The following is a 19,972-nucleotide window of genomic DNA, read 5'->3' as shown; positions in this document are numbered from 1 at the left end:
TTACTTATAAGTTCACCCATTAGGATTTTCTCAAGAGGTAAGATAAAGAGTTGACAGCAACTTTTGCCTTTAAACTCATTAATAATTTAACCCCTGAGACAACAGTGCCAGCTCCACCAATCAGTTTAAAGGGTCAATGAAATGGCACTAGCAGGAGGAGGGAGGTCAAGTGACTAATTCCCTGCAGCGTCTGTGAGTTAACAGTAAGAAGATATAAAAGGACAAGAATTGGCAGCAACTTTCCAAGCCTCAGGCCCAGAAAGTAAATCTTTCTTGTCTGTAATCACTGGAAGGTATTCTGGGGTGGCAGTGCCTCAGTCTGCGGTTTGGCAGCACGGGGCTATAGAATAAATCACCTTCTGGAATATTCTGGTAACTTTTTCCTTCAAAATTGTAATTCTGTTCAGCGTCAGCTATTTATCTTGAGTTATAAGAAAATCCGTGATGTGTTGTTCAGAGGGATGTGTTATTTGACCAAGGAAAAAATGATTGTTGCATTTTGGTAAATGGGTGTGTGGGTAGAGGAACACGCATGCCTGTTCCTGTCTGGAACCGGCCTTTCATCTCCTCTTTTTGCATAGAAGTTTAACCCATCCTTGTGTTAGATCATTTGTCATTATCAATAATCAGCTGTGTACAAACTAAAAGAAAAAAAAAGTGAAATGACAGTATTTCAAAATCAGAAGAAATGAGTTTGAATTGTTGAAAAAAAATAGATGTAATTGACTATTTTACAACAAAATTTCCAATCACTAAATAGTATGTGTAAGGAGAGTCTTAATGTTTTTAGAAAATACCTAATATATTCAATTAAAATCGCATAGAAAAATATATGAACAAAGAGCGAAAGTCTAGAGGGAAATATTTCAAGATGTGATCTCACTTAATAATGATTTGAGTGCCTATTATATGCCAGACACTGTTCTAGATGACAGCACATGTGGTGGTGAGCCAAATAAAAGTGCTGCTGGCTGGGCACGGTGGCACACACCTGTAGTCCCAGCTCCGCTGGCTGGGCACGGTGGCACACACCTGTAGTCCCAGCTCCGCTGGCTGGGCACGGTGGCACACACCTGTAGTCCCAGCTCTGCTGGCTGGGCACGGTGGCACACACCTGTAGTCCCAGCTCCTCGGGAGGCTGAGGCAGGAGAATTGCTTGAACCCAGGAGGCGGAGGTTGCCGTGAGCCGAGATCGAGATCGTGCCATGGCACTCTAGCCTGGGTGACAAGAGTGAAGCTCCGTCTCAAAACAACAGAACAAAACAAAAGGTGCTGCCTTCATGGAGTTTGCACAATTGAGAGAAGGAAAATAACATGTCGGTTTTTTAAATTTCCAGTTTTATTTCAGATACAGAGGGTACATGTGCAGGTTTTTCACATGGTGAGTATATTGCACCCAGGTAGTAAGCACAGTACCCAGTAGGTCGTTTTTCAACCTGCACCCCCCTCCCCCTCCCGCCTCCCCCTTCTAGTAATCCACAGTTCCCATCTCTATGCCCATGTGTGCTCAGTGTTTAACTCTCACAAGTGTGAACATACGGCATTTGATTTTCTCTTCCCGCATCAATCTGCTTAGGGTTACGGCCCCCAGCTTCATCCATTTTGCTGTAAAGGATATGATTTCATTCTCCATTTAAAAAAAATAACAGCTTTATTGAGATACAATTCACATATCACCCATTTCAAGTGTACAGCTCATTGGTTGTTAGTGTGTTAGCAGTTATGCAACCATCACCAGTATTTGAATATTTTCTTCACCCCAAAAAGAAACCTCCTACGTATTAGCTGTCACTGCCCATTCCCCTCTCAAGCCCTGGAAACCGCTAGCATTTCTGTCTCTCTAGGTTTGTCTATTCCAGATATTTCAAATGGAATCATACAATATGTGGCCTTTTTTGTCTGACTTCTTTCACTTAGTACAGTCCTTTCAGATTTTATCTATTTTGTAGCATGTGTTGGTGCCTTTTTTTTTTTTTTTTTTTTTTCTTTTTTTACTGATCTATTTAGTATAATGTTTTTATGTTTCATCTATTTTTTAGTTTTTTTTTTTTTTTTTTTTTTTTTTTTTGCTAAATAATATTCCATTGTATGGACATAGCTCACATTTTTAAAATTCATTTATCAGTCGATGGTCATTTGGGCGTTTCCCCCTTTTGCTATTATTAATAATGCTACCATCAACATTAGTGTTCGTGTTTTGTGTACATGTTTTCATTTTTCTTGTGTTCGTACTTGTGAGTGGGATTTCTGGGTCATTTGATAACTCTGTGTTTAACCGTCTGGGGAACTCCCAGACTCTTTTCTAAAGCAGCTGACCATTTATACTCCCACCAACCGTGTATGACAGCTCTGGTTTCTCGACCTCCTCATCATCCCCAGCATTCGTTGCTGTTTGTCTTTTTGGTTTTGGCCGTCCTAGTTGGTGGGAAGTGGCGTCTCGTTGTGGTTTGGATGTGCATTGCCCTGGTGGCTCGTGACACTGAGCATCTGTCTTTGCATGTGCTTTATGGCCGCTTGTACATCTTCTCCGAGGAAATGTTTGTTTGGATCCCTTGCCCACCGATGGGATGTGTTGGGAGACTGGGCCCTGTTCTTGGTTCCGCCAGCCTAGAGTGGAGTTTCTGTCGTGCGGAGCTGGGAAGGCGGCGGGACGGAGAGGACTGTGGCTGAAATGCCACCGACTAACGCTGTTCTTACTGAAGCTTAGTAGATTTTCTTGAATAAACATTTCTTCATTTGCTGTATACACTTAAGACAATTTCAGACACATTAAATGATTGTTTTTTAAATAATTGCTACAAGTTACGCCTGTTTCTCTGGGAATTGGTCTCCTTGGCAGCTCCTCACACCACTGTTCCAGAAGTCTGGAACACCGTTTTTACTCAAAAGAGTAACTACTGATACGCACACTATGATTAGGCCTGAGCATCTGGCAGGCATTTTCTTAGAAATGAGCAAAGGAAAACGACTGATGGCACTTGTCGCCATAAATTTGAGTTTTCAAGCAAAAATTGGAATTCTAAATTTTAGAAAACTTCATCCAAAACAGTATATCCCAGCAGTTTGAATGTACAAGCAGATAGGAGTATCTGTCTTCTAGTAAGGCAGACATTAAAGGATTTGCAAAAATGTAAAACAATGTCACTCTTGTTCCCAATTTTTCTTGTTTTAGAAAATACATTTAAAAAGACGTGCTAATTTGCATAGTTCTATTGTTATTTTAAATGAATTTATAAGTATTTTTAAATGTCCTGGTTTTAATTTCCAATATAGTAAATACTGATAAATGCACTCTACATAAAGTGCCTTGAGGTCCTGAATTTTTAAAAATATAAAGATCTAAGACCAAAAAGTTTGAAAACCACTTATCTCATAAAGATCCATATATAATCTCCCTTAGGTCAGTGGTTTCATACACACACACACACACACACACACACACACGCGCGCGCACACACACACACACACACACACACACTCACACTATACCAGATGAAGATGTATTCTTTAGAAGGGCACATAGAACAATTACACTTACAGACCATCACTAAATTTTTAAACAAATTTTAAATAGATTATATACTCAGACTGTATTTCTACCCTTAGTTAATTTAAAAATGAATAATAAAATACACCACCCCCATCACCACTATTACTACTAGCATTATGTGTTTGGAAACTACAGGATATACATATGCTTATGCCGTTAAGGCAATTTGATAACCTTAAAATAGAAAATATTTAGAACTGTTGTGGTTTTAGACAGTGAGTGGCCTACACTATCCCAAGTGAAATGACTCAGAAACAAAGTCCAGTGTCATGATTGCAAGTTCCCGCAATAGGCCATCTACAAGCTGAGGAGCAAGGAGAGGAGACCATCCGAGTCCCAAAACTGAAGAACTTGGAGTCCAATGTTTGAGGGCAGGAAGCATCCGGTACGGGAGAAAGATGTAGGCTGAGAGGCCTTCATTTCATGTTTTTCTGCCTGCTTTATGCTCTAGCTGTGCGCGTAGCTGATTAGATGGTGCCCACACAGATGAAGGGTGGGTCTGCCTTTCTCAGCCCGCTGACTCAAATGTTAATCTCCTTTGCCAACACCCTCACGGACACACCCTGGATCAATACTTTGCATCCTGCAATCCAGTCAAGTTGACAGTCAGTATTAACCATTACAATGTCCATTACATTGAGCTTGTTCATTATTTTGTTGAACATCCAGAATAATGTTTGGCAAAATACCTGGGTACTGTGGGTCAGCCAAGTTGTCACATGAAATTAACCATCACAACATCCCTCCCTCCCTCCTTTTCTCCATTCCTTCCATCCCTTCCTTTCCTCTTTCTTTTTTTGTTTTGTTTTTCGAGACAAGGTGTCCATCTGTTGCCCAGGCTGAGTGCAGTGGCATGATCACAGTTCACAGCAGCCTCAACCTCCCAGGTTCAAGCAGTCTTCCCACTTCAGCCTCCCAAGTAGCTGGGACTACAGGCACATGTCATCACCCATAGCTAATTTTTAATTTTTTTGTAGACACAGAGTTTTGCCACATTACCCATGCTGATCTCAAGCCATCTTCCCACCTCAGCCTCCCAAAGTGCTGGGATTATAGGCGTGAGCCACTGCCCACAGATTTTCCATCCTCTTACTTTCAGCCTTTCTCTGTTTTTATGCTTTAGATAAATTTCAGGTAAATAGCATAAAGTTAGATTTTGTTGTTTTTATCTGCTCTGACAATCTGCGTTTTAATTGGTTAATTTATCCTATTTGCATTTATTGCGATCATGTTTAGAGTTTTTTCTGCCATTTTATTTTGTGTTGTTTATTTACTATGTTTTTCTGATTTTCCCGATACCCTGCCTTCCCCTGCCCCTCCCCCCGCCCGCCAGCTTCCAATACACTGATTGTGAAGTAAACAAATATATACCTTTTTTTCCCTCTTCTATTGATTTGAAAGGTGGTCTGTTTCTTTTATTTGGTAATTGTCTTAAAAACTTAACAGGTATAATTGATTGAACAAAGTTTAAAAACAGCGTGGCAGAGTGTGGCCCACAGATTGTCTCCAGTCTAAGGACTGTTGCATATTAACTCACAATGTGATAAGCATAGAGATTGTGAGTAAGCATTTAGAAACAGATGGGTTCGTTTGATGTTGCCAGTACATCTAAGGATATGATCATTTTCCTAGTGATTCATTTTTATTATGTTTTAGAAAAGGTCAGTTCATGATGGACTGGGAAAAAAGTTGAGGAATAGATAGTTCGAAACAGATAGTTTGAAAAACACTAAAGTTCAAGGTTTCTAGCCTTCTCCCAAACAATGCAATGACGTTAAATTCTTGAGTGCGGTTTGCCCCTTTCCACCCTATGTGTTATTGTCATCTAGTGTTTTAGGCCCATTTGTAAACATACCTCTAAAATGTGTCATGTTATTTTTGTTTCTCTAAAAGGCATTGCTTAGATTTACCCGCGCGTTTACCAAACTTGATTTGCTTGTTATTTTTTAGTGCTGCTTTTTCTTTCCTCTGGATTCAAATCTCTTCTTTCTAAAATACCTCATTTGGTAACTTTTCCTTAAGGGTTTTTACTGATAAACTTTATTTTTGTTTTTTTAGAAAAGTGTCTTTATTTTAAATGACATTTTGCATAATTGTATAACTAAAATTATGCTATTCTGAAGTAATCGTTCTAAAACATTTAGTCTTCCTATAATGGTCTTTCAGTACTTTTAGAACGTTGCCCCACTGTCTTCTGCCATTCTGCTGTAAATGTCAAAAAGTCTAATTTGAGTCTAATTGCCATTTTTGAATAGGTGATCAGTCTTTTTCCTCGAATTTTAAAATCTCGTAGCTGGGCACAATGTCATGTGCCTGCAGTGTGGGTTACTGCGAGGGCTGAGGCAGGGGGAATGCCTGGAACCCCAGGAATTTGGGACTGCAGTATTCAGTGATCACACCTATTAATAACCACCACACTCCAGCCTGGGCAACATAGTGAGACCCCTCTTTTAAATTATATGTCCCCTTTAACTTTGTTGTTCTACAGTTTCACAAGAGTGTTTCTGTGTTTCATGAAACATCTCGAAAATGTTGCTTCCTGCAGCAATTTTCCTGTAGCAAAATACTGCCACTCGCAGCACCATTTGAGATGTATTAGCTGATAATTTTCTAGAAAGTATGAAAGTTCTGAATCAATAACTTTCATGCTTTACAGTTATGAGCTGTCTTTCAATTTTCATATTTTAACGTATGAAAGTTATTTTATAACTTTCATACCATAAAATTGATAGTTTTCTAGAAATATGAAAGTTTTGAAAGCAATAAAGCTGCCTCTTCCTAAGCTTTCCTTCAGTGAATCTTGGGTTCTCCAAGTCTCCCCTCTTAACTTCTTGTACATATTTTCCTTCGCTTGAGCTTTCTGTTTTGTGTTCTGAAAACCTTCTCCATACCGGTCACATATTCCTAATCCAAAATGAGCACAAGTGTTTTGGATTTGGACTATTTGCATAGCTGTATGGTTTGAGCGTCTCTAATCTAGAAATCTGAAATGCTCCAATGAGCATTTCCTTTGAACATCATGTCAGCATTCAAAAGGCTTCAGATTTTGGAGCAGTTTGGGTTTTGGATTTTGGATTAGGAATACTCAACCTATATCTGTTTTTCTACTTACTTGTTCCCTCTTCCTCTATTGCTTATCTACTGCTTAACCCAGTCTTTGAATCTTAAATTTCAGCAACCACGTTTTTTCACTTTTTGTATTTAAATGGAATTTTCTTTCAATTATTTACAGTATCTGTTTCCAGTATCTGTGTCCTGATCTTCTCTTTCCTGATTCCTCCTTCTATACCTGTAATCAATGTAATCATTCTTTTTTTGTGGTTTTTATTCTATAATTTAGTTACATGAAGTTCCTTGTATTTGTAGTTTGAGCCTGTGAGATACTCACCTTCAGAGTTATCTTTTTGTCTGTAGGGATGCTGCACCGTCTGTATTGAGGACATGTCCCTCATGCACAGTTTTATTTTTTATTCTTCCAGGTACCCTAAGGGTATTTCCCTCGGAGACGCACGCCTGTGTGTACGTGTGCGTGTACATGTGCATGCACATGTGTGTTTTCACTAAGGTTTCTGGACCTACAGTAGTTGTAAAGCAAACCATATACAAGCCAGACCATAGTTACTGATGTCAGGGATGTTTAGCTTGGACTCAGTGCTCAGGCCCTGCAAGTCAGGCCTCCTTGACTGTCCCCGGGTCAGAGTGGGCATAAATTCTACTCTGTTCCTGAGGGCACGGATGTGTTGTTTTCACGTTTCTTCTTGTGTCTGCCCCTACATGCTGTGGAAACCCAAGTTTCTGGGTAGCAAAATGGGCATGTTCTGAGGCAGCCACAACGCTGCAGGTTTAACTTTTTCTGTGTGTTTTTCCGCTGAGGAGCTTCCTGTTTCCTTACATTTTAGCTGTATACTATGTATACTGCACACATACATGCTGTGCAGGTATGTATATATGTATGTCATGAGTGAGTGAATGAGACAGGGTTTTGCTGTGTCAGCCAGGCTAGAGTGCAGTGGTACAATCACAGCCCACTGTAACCTCAGACTCCTAGGCTCACCAGTTCTCCTGCATCTCTTCCCACGTGGCTGGGACTACAGGCTCTTGCAACCACACCCAGCTGAATTTTTTTTATATATTTGTAGAGCTGGGGTCTCACTGCATTGCTCATGCTGGTCTCAAACTCCTGAACTGAAGGAATCCTCCTGCCTCGGCCTCCCAAAGTGCTGGGGTTACAGGTGTGAGCTACTACACCCAGCCTAATTTAGCTTTATTTGTAAGGGGATGCGGGCTCTATTTTATCAGCACATTTTCAGGGTGTCTATCCAGTCTCTAATGTTATATTACTGGACTGGAAGTCTCCCACAATGCATCTTTATCATCAGTAAAAATATGAGCATTCTTAGTTTAAAAGAAAAAGCGCCTACCTTCGCTAAGGGCTGGAGCTTCCCTCCCTAAGGTCTAAGTCTTTCTCCTCCAGGCACCGTCCTTTTTCTGCTGTCAAAGAACAGAAGAGGATTCCCACAGGTGGCGCGTGGAATCAGGCCAAGTGGCCGCACGGGCGTGGCCCTTTCCCGGCGTTTGCCTGCTGCCGCGTCTCCACTCATTCCTCTTCCAGTCTGGAGGCACTTCAGCACCCCGTTTGTTTCCGTCTCCATCAAGCTCTGGGGTCTCTCCTCATTCCTATTCACATCTTTCCTCGTTTTTCTGCCTACGATTTGAGCAACATAACCAGATAGTAACTGTTTTCTGCAGAGCATGTGTCGTTTTGGTGGCCCAGCCTGTGCAGCCTTCTGTATGTTAGGGGAATGTTCCCCACCTCATCCATCATGCCTGGCAGGAAACAGAGGCCAGTCTCTGCTGATAACACCGCGTTCTCACTCTTCCTCCCTCCCCCGCGGCTGGGCCAAAGGCAGGAGATCTCAGCTGTCCTTGTGAGACCCCCTCCTTCACACATCGACGCAGGCGCTGGTGACACTGCAGGAGAGATGATGAGTTCACTCCCTGGAGAAGCGGCAGGATCCTGGTTTGCCCGCCTGGATTCCTGGCATGATGGAGCAGAAACAGGGCTCTCACCAGTCCCAGCTGCAGTACCCTGGCCGCTTTTCCACTGGTGGCCCTGGAGTGTCTTGTAGCAGTGCTGGTGGTTATGGGCTTTGCTCCTGGTAGCTTAGCTTCGCGTTTTCCAGCTCCCCTCAGAGCTCCAAGTCCCAGACTGTCTCTGCTGAATCAACTAGGGTTAATCTCTGCAGCTTGCTACTAAAAACTAACAACCCAGACGTTACCCTCGTCAATCTTTTAACCGTTTCTGTTTCTCCTAAGTCAGCCTGTCCCCGTTTGGGCTGTCTGTGCAGACTTTCTACACGGCCGTCTCTTACATGCAGACCTTCACCTTCGTTTGTCTTGGAGATGCCCAGTGGCTTCTACACCAGGCAGATCGTTCACTGTTTTATGTATCAGACTGAGTTGCCCCACATTTTCCAACCTTCAGGTGTTCTCTGTTTCTTTAGCATCCAAGTACAATAGTGATAGCACCTATTCAGCACGTATCCGCCCCCTCCTAAATATTTCTCAGAATGCTTGGAGGGCTCTGAACACCTTTTGATTGCCTCCCCCACACACCTCATGCCCGCATAGCCCCCAGATTCAATCCCAGACACTACTGCAGGCCGCTCTTCTCCCAGCTTACCTCCCAGGACAGGTGGATTCCCAGGGCATGCTACCCAAGGTGACCCTGAATTATAGACTTGAGCAGGTAAGAAGGAAACCACCGTACAGAGGAAGCACATTTACAGCTGTGATCTTGAAGAGCATCCCTACTGCCTGGCCCAAGAAGCCCCCTATTTCAGAGGACACTGCCGGACATGTCTGCAGAAACTCACTTCCATTTGTGAATAAAAAGTTGGTTGTTTGTATTTTACCATGCAAAGAAATAGGGAAAACTCAAGCGCAGACCTCACTAACCTCACTGAATTCACAGAGACAGCTGCATGTTATTCTTAATATGCTCGAATATAGATGTGGTGGTTCACTTCTGCAGTTACAAGATCTTAATTTTAATAAATACCACTCCTTTTTCTTTGGGAAGTGGAATTAATACTCTAGGGTAAACTAGAAATGCTGAACTGTTAATAGCCTCACTAGAGTTTTACTTCTTGCTATGATACCTTCAACAATTTAATCTTGAGAATTTAGTCTTAGGCAGAGTAAAATATCCCAATATAGGTTCCTGAGTTTGAAGTTCTTTTAAGTGTTATTCAAAAATAGGAGAATCTTTTTGTCCAAACTCCGAGAAGAGCATGAGCCCAAATCAGTTAAAAGACAAAGCAAATAATTATCAACACACATACATATATTTATATATATTATTTTTTTTTGTAAAGATGAGTTTCCCTCTTGTTGCCCAGACGGGAGTGCAGTGGCACCATCTCAGCTCACCACAACCTCTGCCTCCCGGGTTCAAGTGATTCTTCTATCTCAGCCTCCTGAATAGCCAGGATTATAGGCATGTATCACCTCACCTGGCTAATTTTGTATTTTTAGTAGAGATGGGGTTTCTCCATGTTGGTCAGGCTGGTCTCGAACTCCTGACCTCAGGTGATCTGCCTGCCTTGGCCTCCCAAAGTGCTGGGATTACAGGTGTAAGCCACCATGCCTGGTCATAAAATTTTTAAAAATTGTAATGACTTAAAAATAATTATGACATTTTCTCATTTATATTTGAATGCTTGGCATTTCATGACTTTTGAATATGATATTGATTTTGTTCCTTGTGACATAAATGCACAATTCTGTCTTCCAGTCTTTGGCTACAGTCTGTTTTAGTATGTTCTATATTTTAGAAAGATTTCATCCATTCTTTAAGATTATAAAATTCCCCACATTGAATTAGAGCAGATGATTTAGATTTCTGCACATTTAAATAAACTTATTTATCTAAAATTTGACATGTAGAGCCAGCGATAGATACTTTGCTAACACGGATCACCGAAGTGCATTCAGTTATCCATAGTCCCCCAGCAGACATTCGTTGTGGATTTTTTATTTGGAATCAGAGCTTTTTATTATTACTCTTTATTTTAAAATTGTCTGTTCACTTAAAACAAGGCGTGTTTTGCCAGTTGGGATCCGAACTTTTTGGAGTAATTGGGAAGTAAATAAACCTATGCCACAGCTGGGCAATATTCTAAATATTTCAAGAACTTTGCAGATAGCTAAATAAATGGCTCACTACATCATGCCGAGTTTTCATGAAACTGCCTCTTTAGAGACGGACTTGATTATTCAGAGAATAATCCGGCACCCCTCGTTCCCATCAACCACCCCTTCTTCTGTATTCTTTCTTCAGCTGTCCCCACCCCCACACTTAAAGCAGGACTGCCGGCATCTCTTTCCGCTGTCACTCCTGGTTTCCAGGCATACGACAAACCCTATTTTCTCGCTTGCTTAGACCATGCCTTTAAGTCTTGATTCAAATGTTTTTTGTTTCTACTCAATAATGAGTTGAGGAAAAATTCCATTTATCTTTGATAGAAAAGTTAAACACATTTTAGACTAACAGCCAACACCTTTCAGTATGTCTGTTCGATTCTTTGTTTGCCAAACATTCTTCACAGTGCTCGTACATAAGTGGTTTTCTGTGAGAGCATAGGAAATGCTCACATCCCTCGCTCAGGTCTTCACATGATCATAATTTACCTATATTCTTGTTCCGACTACCATTCGGTATCAGTTAGGTCTGGGCCTCTGTTACTAAGTAGAAAATGTTAAATTTATCGATATAAATGTACTTTTTAATTAAAAAAACCAAGATTGTTTTAGAACCTGAAATGTGAGTTTTACTTCAGATAGTCAACATCAAATAACATTTAGAAATAGAATGCCCCTTCCCAAGAGTAACAGCTGACTTAGTTTTCATGAATATCTTGATTGTGAGCTACTTCAGTGATGACGTATCTGACAAGGTGCACTGAATGGCAATTCAGCCTTTCGATTTTATGGTTTTTTCATGGTTCTTCGTTTGTATTGATAGATATTTAAAATAAAGATACTTAAAATGCATTACTTAAAGTAAATGCATTTACTGAGATGTATCCTTTGTAACACTCTAAACAGCACACCAGAAAGCCTGTTTCTGTAGAAAATGGTGATCCACTCTTCGACCCAGTGCTTAAGCCATTGTCTGGTTGAAAGTTACATAAATTAAGGAGGCTGAGGCAGGAGAATTGCCTGAACCCAGGAGGCGGAGGTTGCGGCGAGCCGAGATTGCGCCATTGCACTCCAGCCTGAGTAACAAGAGCGAAACTCCGACTCAAAAAAAAAAAAAAGAGAAAGTTACATAAATTAGCATTGGTGTGAAATCTCTTCAGCTAGCCGTATACCATTAAGTAAGTTAGTGCTCTCATGTTATATCAGTTCCTGGTGTATGACTTAGAGCTAATTAGAAGGTATCTTGGGTACTGGGACGATTCCGTCCATTCTACTCTGTCGTTACAGTGAAATGCACATTTCCCCTCATCTTAAAAGATTGAATAGCATTTCTTTTAAAAAATGAAATAAAATGCCAGCTGGTTAAAAGAGGGAAAAAATCTAGTTGGTGTAATATTCTCCGCATCAACAGCACCGTCCCTGCAGGGTATTGATTTTTCCATGCGTCACTCAGCTCACAGTCTTGACTAATGAAGGCAGCAGGCAGTGTGGATGATCCCCAGGCTATGAATGATTCAGAAATCCGCCTTTTCATTTTGTGGTGAAATGCAGCAGACGCCTTTGACCCTTTCTGAGCCTAGTCCTGCTCCATCCACATGGGCTGCAAGGCCTTGGACAAGTCCTTGGGCCTGAGGAATTCAGTCACACCTGACACACCTCACGGTCTTTTATGGCCCTCCTTCTCAGTCTGTGTTCAGCTACTTCCCTGTTGGGACTTCAGGTCTTGGCTATCCCAGGCTAGCAAGATACCAAGAGTGTGTGTGTGTATTCTGTAAAGTAACCAAAATTTAATCATAAGAGAGAAGAGAAAACTCACTCTCTTGTGAACTTCAGTGAACTGCTGTGAGCCACAGGTCTCTTGTATCATGGCAAGGAGGGTGTCCCATAGCATTCTCCTAACTGGACTCTGTGCGGTGCTTTGGTGCAACCCTCTGGGGGTACTGTAGAGGGTACAGGAGCCTCAGCAGGCTGTGCATGACTTTGTGCATTCATTGTAGGCCTTGATGAAGACAAAGGTTCACACAGGTGTGTCCTGTTGTTTGGGTAGTGTTTGGCAACTGTAGAATAATTTTAATACAGAAACTGGTGAAAACTTAGGGCAAAATCCTATAGAGTTTATTTGCTTTCAATATGATTATGTTAAATCATGCCCCTTAGAAACATACATTGAGAGGAAACTTACACGTGTTCCTATGAGTGCTCTTCCTCTAAAACTTGTTTTAGAAAAGCAAATACCAACCAGTTTCCACAACTTAGAGCTGCGGTGAATGTTCCAGAATTAAATATCTGAGAAGCACTGACCTCTTCCTTAGTTCTTTGCAGTTTCTAAATTGTGTGCCAGCCTCATTTATTCAGTGATATATAAATCAGGCAGCTCAACGGTTGCTCCAGGATTTTATCCATTCAAAGAAGTGTAACCAGTGCTCTCATTTTTCCACTTTTCATCTACTAAATTTATACCTCCTAAAAATAAAACCAGTGCTGGCAAGCGTGTGAGGAAACTGGTGCTATTCTTCTGCTGTTGTTGGTGAAAATTGGTTCATTCCCTGTAGAAAATATCTGACGGCCTATTTCGAGAGCCATATTGCTGTTAATAACCTCGACTTCGTAATTCTGCTCCTAAGAATCTCTCGTAAAGAAATGATCCAAAACATGGAATATGTTAGATGTATAAGCTTATTTATAATTCTCAGAAATTGGAAGCAGTCTGAAAGTCTGCCAACATGAGCATGATTAGGTAAATTGTACTGTACTTCTTCAGTGGAATATTTTGTAGCCATTAGAGATTATTCTAATAAATACAGATTGGCAATGTGGAAAAATATGTAAGCTAAAATATGGTTAGAAGTAAAGCAATGAAAATAGTGTGCTCCCTGGGATTAAAAGGTATTCCTCCTTAGCAGGAGTATCACAGAACGTAAGAATCTCCTCATCTATGTTTTTAGGAGACCCCCACTCTTTCAGTTAAATATTGCAGCATTAACAAATCACCCTGACATCTACTGACTTCAGAGAAGAGCCGTGTGCATAGCTCATGATTCTGCAGGCCTGCCATTCAGGCTGGGCACTGCCAGGAAGCCTTTTGCTTGTATGATGGGATTGTCTTGGTGGAATCCCAGCCCTGGGGTAAAGCTTGAGATTTTAATACCTGAACTCTTTAAAGAACCATTGAAGGTTATAAGGAAACCTGAAACCCAGCGTGTTAGGGTTAGGGGTTGAATGCTGCGCTCCCTCATGTACCCTTGGTCAGCTGCTGGTTGGGTAGGTGGTACTGCTGATCTCAGCCAGCCTGTCTCACATATCTGGGGTCTTAGCTGGGATGACTGGGCCAGTTAGTTCTGCCCCATGTGGGTTCTCATTCATCAGCAGGATAGTCCAGGCTTGTTCTCCTAGACAGAGATTGATGCAAACAGGAGAACTGAAGTGTGCAAAGCCTCTTGAGTTCCAGGCTTGGAACTAACTGCACAAAGTCACTTCCATCACATCCTGTTGGCCAACACAGGTCACAAGCCCAGCCCAGATTCAAGGATGGAAAATAGACTCTACGTCTTGATGGGAGGAGCTGCAGCGTTGCACTGTCAGAGGTGTGGATGCTGGGAGGAGAGTAATTGCAGCCACTTTTGCAAGCATCACTCGCTAACCCTAACTCACTGAATTGTCGTCAGGTTTCCTTATAACCTTCAGTGACGCTTCAAAGGGTTCAGGTATTCCAAATCTGATGCTTTACCCCAGGGCTGAGGTTCAGCCAAGAAACACCAGTATGCACCCCTTTGAGTTGGTCATGGTGCCCATCCTGACTGCTTGGCCCAATGCCATACCACCAGCTTCTTAAATATTTTGAGTATCTCCTCTGTTTGCCTCTCTACGACTTGAGGTCCCCCTGACAGGCATGAAAGCTCCCAGGGTTATCACTTTGCTCACACAGTTTGGAGAGTGTAGTTGTTAAGTGACTTAATCTTCAACAACTGAGGGCATGGTTACGGAAGCCGAGACCTGTCTTTCCTGCATCTAGGTCAGAATCTTATTTTCTTTTTGATTTAAGGGAGCAAAAACAACAATAGGAAGATTTAAATGTTTCCAAATAACACGAATTCTGGTTAACTGACTAGTTTAGCAGCAAGAACACATTAGACAGAGGCAACGCTGCAATAGTGCTGTGGGGACTGCCTTTGAGACTGACCAATTTGAATTCAACAGTGATCCCTAAAGTCTTCAAACTCTTAGAAAAAGCTTAAGTGCTTGTCCCATGAATCCTAATGTTACCTCCTCATATTGACAGAAAAACTGAAATAGTTCATCCAGCAGAAAAACCAAAGCCAGTTTTTAAAAGTATTTCAGTAGGTTTCTGGTGTATGTGTTAGTCTTATAAACCAAGTATTATTTCCATCTATTGCATTTTAAGCTGGATATTATTTGCTGTATATGGCGTATGGTATTATTTGGGTGTCTGATTTTTCCACTTCTCAGCAGAATCAGATGATAGAGGGAACACCCTGAGTGGCGACGGGCAGTTTTTATCTCCTGTGAGCCTCTGAGGCAGCTGCCTGGTCAGTAGTTGACTGAGGACTTAATGACTTGTCTGAGGCCTTTGACCTATAGGTGCTGAAAGTGTTTGTGTAACATTGCCAGGAAAGCATCATCCTTTGTGACCTTGGATACAGCGGGCTGATGGTTATGTTCCTCTGCAGTGTGATAATGCATTAACCCACCCCAAAACTTCTGACAGCCTTACCGTCCTCAGCCTCTTATGGGACACAGTGGTTGTGTCTGGCCAGGCAGTTCACCTTTGAAACCAGCGGTGGGCCATCAGAAAGCATCTCAGGTGTTGGAGGAAACAGTTCAGCTATTGTATTCATTTTTCTTTGGCTTCAGTTGAATTCAGTGGCTCTCAATCTATGGGACTTTAAAAACAGGATTGGCCCCTAACTCCCAAAGACACTGATTTGCTGGATCTGGAGGCACCCGGAAATTTGTGTGTTTCATGATGATATCAGGGTTTCTCCTGGGTGGCAGGGCTGCGACCTCTGCATTAAATATGTGTTAAGAGAAGAAGCTTCTGCAACTCCTTTTAAGCAGGGCCGGCATCAGCACCAGCCTCAGCTCGTCCCGTTTTGCCAGTGCAGTATGCTGGAGCACTTCATGGACCCTCACGTGGTACATCAGTCTCAAACTCAGAAAGCCGAGCTATGCCTTCTATTCTGCTTTCCAAGCATTTGTGGCAGGAAGAAGCCGTGTCCCCCAACCCCTGCCCAGTGATGGCAGAGAAGCAGGGGCTCGGGTTTCAGAAGGAGTCCCAGGACCACAAAGTCCACACACAGCAGATGGATGTGGACCTCCATGATGCTGCGGCATAGCAGGTGCTCGTGGAGGCGGCAGGAGGGAGAGAAAATGGGCCCCTCAAGGACGGATGGGCTTCAGTGAAGCAGAGAGAGCACGTTCCCAGCCGTGGAGAGGTCCCACAGCAGCACAACGCAGCCCCTCTTACTGTTTCAGGCTCAGTTTATGGAAAGCAGGAGCGTGCTGAGCTCCTGCACAGGAAAACGTGGGGTTAGATCTCACCCCGTGACTGATCTGTTTCCTCAGCATGGTTCTTCCTCCTCCATCCCTGTCTTCTTCCTGCCGTCCACCACGTCTGCCCTCTTTCATCCCTCTCCTCTTCCTCTCCACGTTCACTGTGTCTTCTTCCCTCCCTCTCTGCCTCCCTTCCGTGGCCTTGTTCTGTTTGTTCTTACTCCATGGATGTCCTCTCGACTCAGGCCCCTCAAGGTCTGCCATCGTCTCCTCTCACCTCACTCATCAGCTCCCAGCCACGCGGACCTTTGTTGTCTTGGAGCGCTTCTGCCTGGAGTTCCCTCCGCTCGTTTGCCCTTTCCCTGGTGTGGCTGCCTCCCTTTCTCCTTCAGGCCGTAGCGTAAATGTCACCTCCCACCAAAGGCCTCTGATGTCTCAGGAATAATTCTTTTTCCGTCCATGGCAGCCTCCCTACAGAGTTTCCACCCAGTGGGAAGAATGTTCTTGCCTGTTCTGTAGGCAGGACAGACCTTCCTGAACCGTGTCAGCCAGGAAGCTCCGCTCTGGTTTACCAAGTCTGGGGCCTGTGGCCTCGAGCACCCACCAGGCCGATGCTGAAGCCTGCCCCTGGGTTAACACCCTGGCCAAGGTCCCCAGAGGGTCTCTATTTCCAGCCCTTCTCTTCAGTACCTTCCAGGAGCCCTTTTACTTTCTTTCAGGCCGAGTTACATATTTCTTTTTTTAAATTAGAAACTTAATTTTTTAGAGGAGTTTTATCTTCACAGCAAAATTAAAAGTACAGAGATTTCCCATATACTTCCGGCCCCACACATGGACAGCATCCCCCACCAGATAGGACATTGTCACGGTCGATGAACCTGCTGACATATTGCAAAGTTCATAGTACACATTAGGCTCACCCTTGGTATTGTAGATTCTATGGGTTTGGACAAACACGTACCGATACGTCCCCACCATTAGAGCATCAGGCAGAATGGTCCACTGCCCTAAAGATCTCCTGTTCTCTAGCTGTTCATCCCCTCCCCCTCCCAATCCCAGGCAACCACCGATCATTTTACTGCCTCTAGGGTTTTGCCTTTTCCAGAATGTCATGTAGTTGGAATCTTACAGTATGTAGCCTTTCTTCAGATTGGCTTCTTTCGCTGATAATATACATTGAAGTTTCCTCCATGTCTTTTCGTGGCTTGATAGCTCCTTTCTTTTCAGTGCTGAATAATAATTCATTGTCTGGATACAGCACAGTTTATTCATTCATCTACTGAATGACGCCTACCTTGGTTGCTTCCAGGTTTTGGCATTTATGAGCAACGCTGCTGTAAACCTCTGTGGGTAGGTTTCTGTGTGGACGTAAGCTTTCACTCTGAGTAAATACGGAAGAGCACAAGTGCTAGGTAGTCAGGTGAGAGCGTACTTGGTCTTTCAGGGTGGCTCCACCATTGTGCATTCTCACCGGAAGTGAGGGACAGTTCCTGTCGCTCTGCCTCCTTGCTAGCATTTGGTGTGTCAGTGTTCCAGATTTGGGCCATTCTAAAAGGTGTGTAGTGGTGTCTCATTGTTTTAATTTACATTTCTCCATGTCACACGATGTGGAGAGTCTTTTCATATGCTCATTTGCCATCTATATATCTTCCTCGGTGATGTGTCTGTTAAGGTCATTGGCTAATTTTTTTTAGTCAGCTGTTTCCTTATTTTTCAGTTTTAAGAATTATTTGTACATTTTTGACAATAGTCTATCAGATGTGACTTTTGCAAATATTTTCTCCCAGTCTGTGACAGCAGTTTTTTAACAGAGCCCAGCTTATCAGTTGTTTCTTTCATGGATCATGCCTTTGATATTGTAGCTAAAAAGTCATTGTCATGCCCAAGGTCGTCCAGGTTTTTTCCCTGTGTTATCTATTAGGAGTTTTATAGTCCTGCATTTTACATTTAGGTCTGTAAGTCCTGCATTTTACATTTAGTCAGATTCGTTTTGAGTTGATTTTTGTGAAGAATGAAAGATCCATGTCCGCATTCATGTTGTGCATGTGCTTATCCCATTGTCCCAGCATTATTTGTTGAAAAGACTATGTTTGCTCCATTGTTTTGCCTTTACTCTTTGTCAAAGATCCGTTGACTGTATTTATGTGGGTCTGTTTCTGGGCACTCTATTCTGTTCCATTCACCTATTGTCCTTTGTTTCACCAGTACCACACCGTTTTGATTACTGTCACTTTTTAGTATGTCCTGAAGTTGGAAAGTGTCAGTTCTCCACGTTCGTTCTTCTTGGGCTATTCTGGGTATTTTATCTCTCCATATAACATTTAGAGTCATTTTGTCAACATTCACAAAATAATCTCTGGGATTTTGATTGGGATTGCATTGAAGCTATAGATCGAGTTGAGAAGAGCCAACATCTTGACAGTATTGAGTGTCCCAATCCAATGAGAACGTGGAATGTCTTTCCATTTATTTAGTTTTTTAAATTTTATTCATCAGATTTTTATAGTTTTTCCTCTATAGATCTTTTATTTCCTTTTCTTGTTACTGCATTAGCTAATACTTTTTAGTACAATGTTGAAAAGGAGTGGTGAGAGAGGCCATTTTTGCCTTGTTGCTAGCATTTTTTTTTATGTTTTGGTTCAGTGTGTTTGGACAAAAGGGGGACTTTTCATGTCATTACTGCCAGCTGTACTGACCAAAAGTCACATTATTTTTATAAAACATATATGATTACATTCTTTTTCAGAAAAACTCATGATTCTCTCCTACCAATAGAATAAAATGCAGACTCTTTAACATGGTACATAAAGCCTGTCACAGCTGGTCTCAGATTATCTGTTCTTAGTCCATTTGTTTCTGTAACAATACCACAGACTAGCTAATTTATAAAGAACGGAAATTAATTTATCTTAGTTCTGTAGATTGGGAAGTCCAAGATCAAGGTATGAGCAGGTTCATTGTCTGGTCCAGTCTCTGCTTCCAACATGGCACCTTGAATGCTGCATCCTCCTGAGGGGCAGAAGGTTCTGTCTTCACCTGGCAGAAGACCAGAAGAGAGCAGACCAGCTCCTGCAGGCTCCTCTATAGCAGGACTAAACCATTCACGAAGGCAAAGCCTCCGTGACCTGAACGTCACCTCCCATCAGGCCCCAGCCCCTGACACTGCGGCACTGAGACTTTTGGAGGACACACTCAGACTGTAGCATCTCTCCATGCATCTCTTAGCATCCTGCATCGCAGACTTTACCAGTGACATCAGCCCTCCGGGCTGGCCCTGAATTCACACAATCTTCCACACCTTCATATGTTGGTTCACACTGTTCTGTTTACTGAGAGTCATTTTTCTTTCCCTCCACCTTTCACACTGCCTCTAGTCCTTCAAGACACTGACGAATGTCACCTTTGCCATGAAGCCTTTCATGGCTGCTGCAGATGAAATTAGCATTTTCATAGGGCTCCATAGCACTTTATTTAAAAGTAATAGCTAAGAATAGACAGCAAGTTACTGTGTGCAGACATTGTCTCGAGTGTAATTATGTCAGCAGCTCTGTGAGCTACTGTTATTTTACCGTTGAGGAAACAAGGCCAAAAGAGTCTGGTCTGCATGTTGCTGAGAATAATATTGCCCGGAAACAGTGGAGATAAGAGTTGAACCCAGGGTGTCAGACCACAAAGCTCAGGCTCCTGACACCCGGCAACCTTCCGAGG

The 19,972-nt window shown here is 42.5% G+C and overlaps 1 protein-coding gene and 1 long non-coding RNA gene across 8 annotated transcripts in view; one reads left to right on the top strand and one right to left on the bottom strand.

Annotated features, from left to right (window-relative positions):
* LOC108312811 overlaps nt 1-7,386 on the bottom strand; it is a 420,933-nt gene extending 413,547 nt beyond the window's left edge. Inside the window, exon 1 of the long non-coding RNA XR_001828799.2 lies at nt 6,567-7,386. This is a non-coding gene — a long non-coding RNA (uncharacterized LOC108312811). The remainder of the gene's footprint in view (nt 1-6,566) is intronic.
* ULK4 (unc-51 like kinase 4) overlaps nt 1-19,972 on the top strand; it is a 620,462-nt gene that overhangs the window by 563,196 nt on the left and 37,294 nt on the right. The gene's annotated exons all lie outside the window — the stretch shown is intronic.

Source organism: Cebus imitator, unplaced genomic scaffold (genome assembly GCF_001604975.1).
Source record: "Cebus imitator isolate Cc_AM_T3 unplaced genomic scaffold, Cebus_imitator-1.0 Scaffold129, whole genome shotgun sequence".
NCBI lineage: Eukaryota > Metazoa > Chordata > Mammalia > Primates > Cebidae > Cebus > Cebus imitator.
The sequence above is the reverse complement of the archived record's forward strand: the minus strand, read 5'-3'. Positions and strand labels throughout refer to the sequence as shown.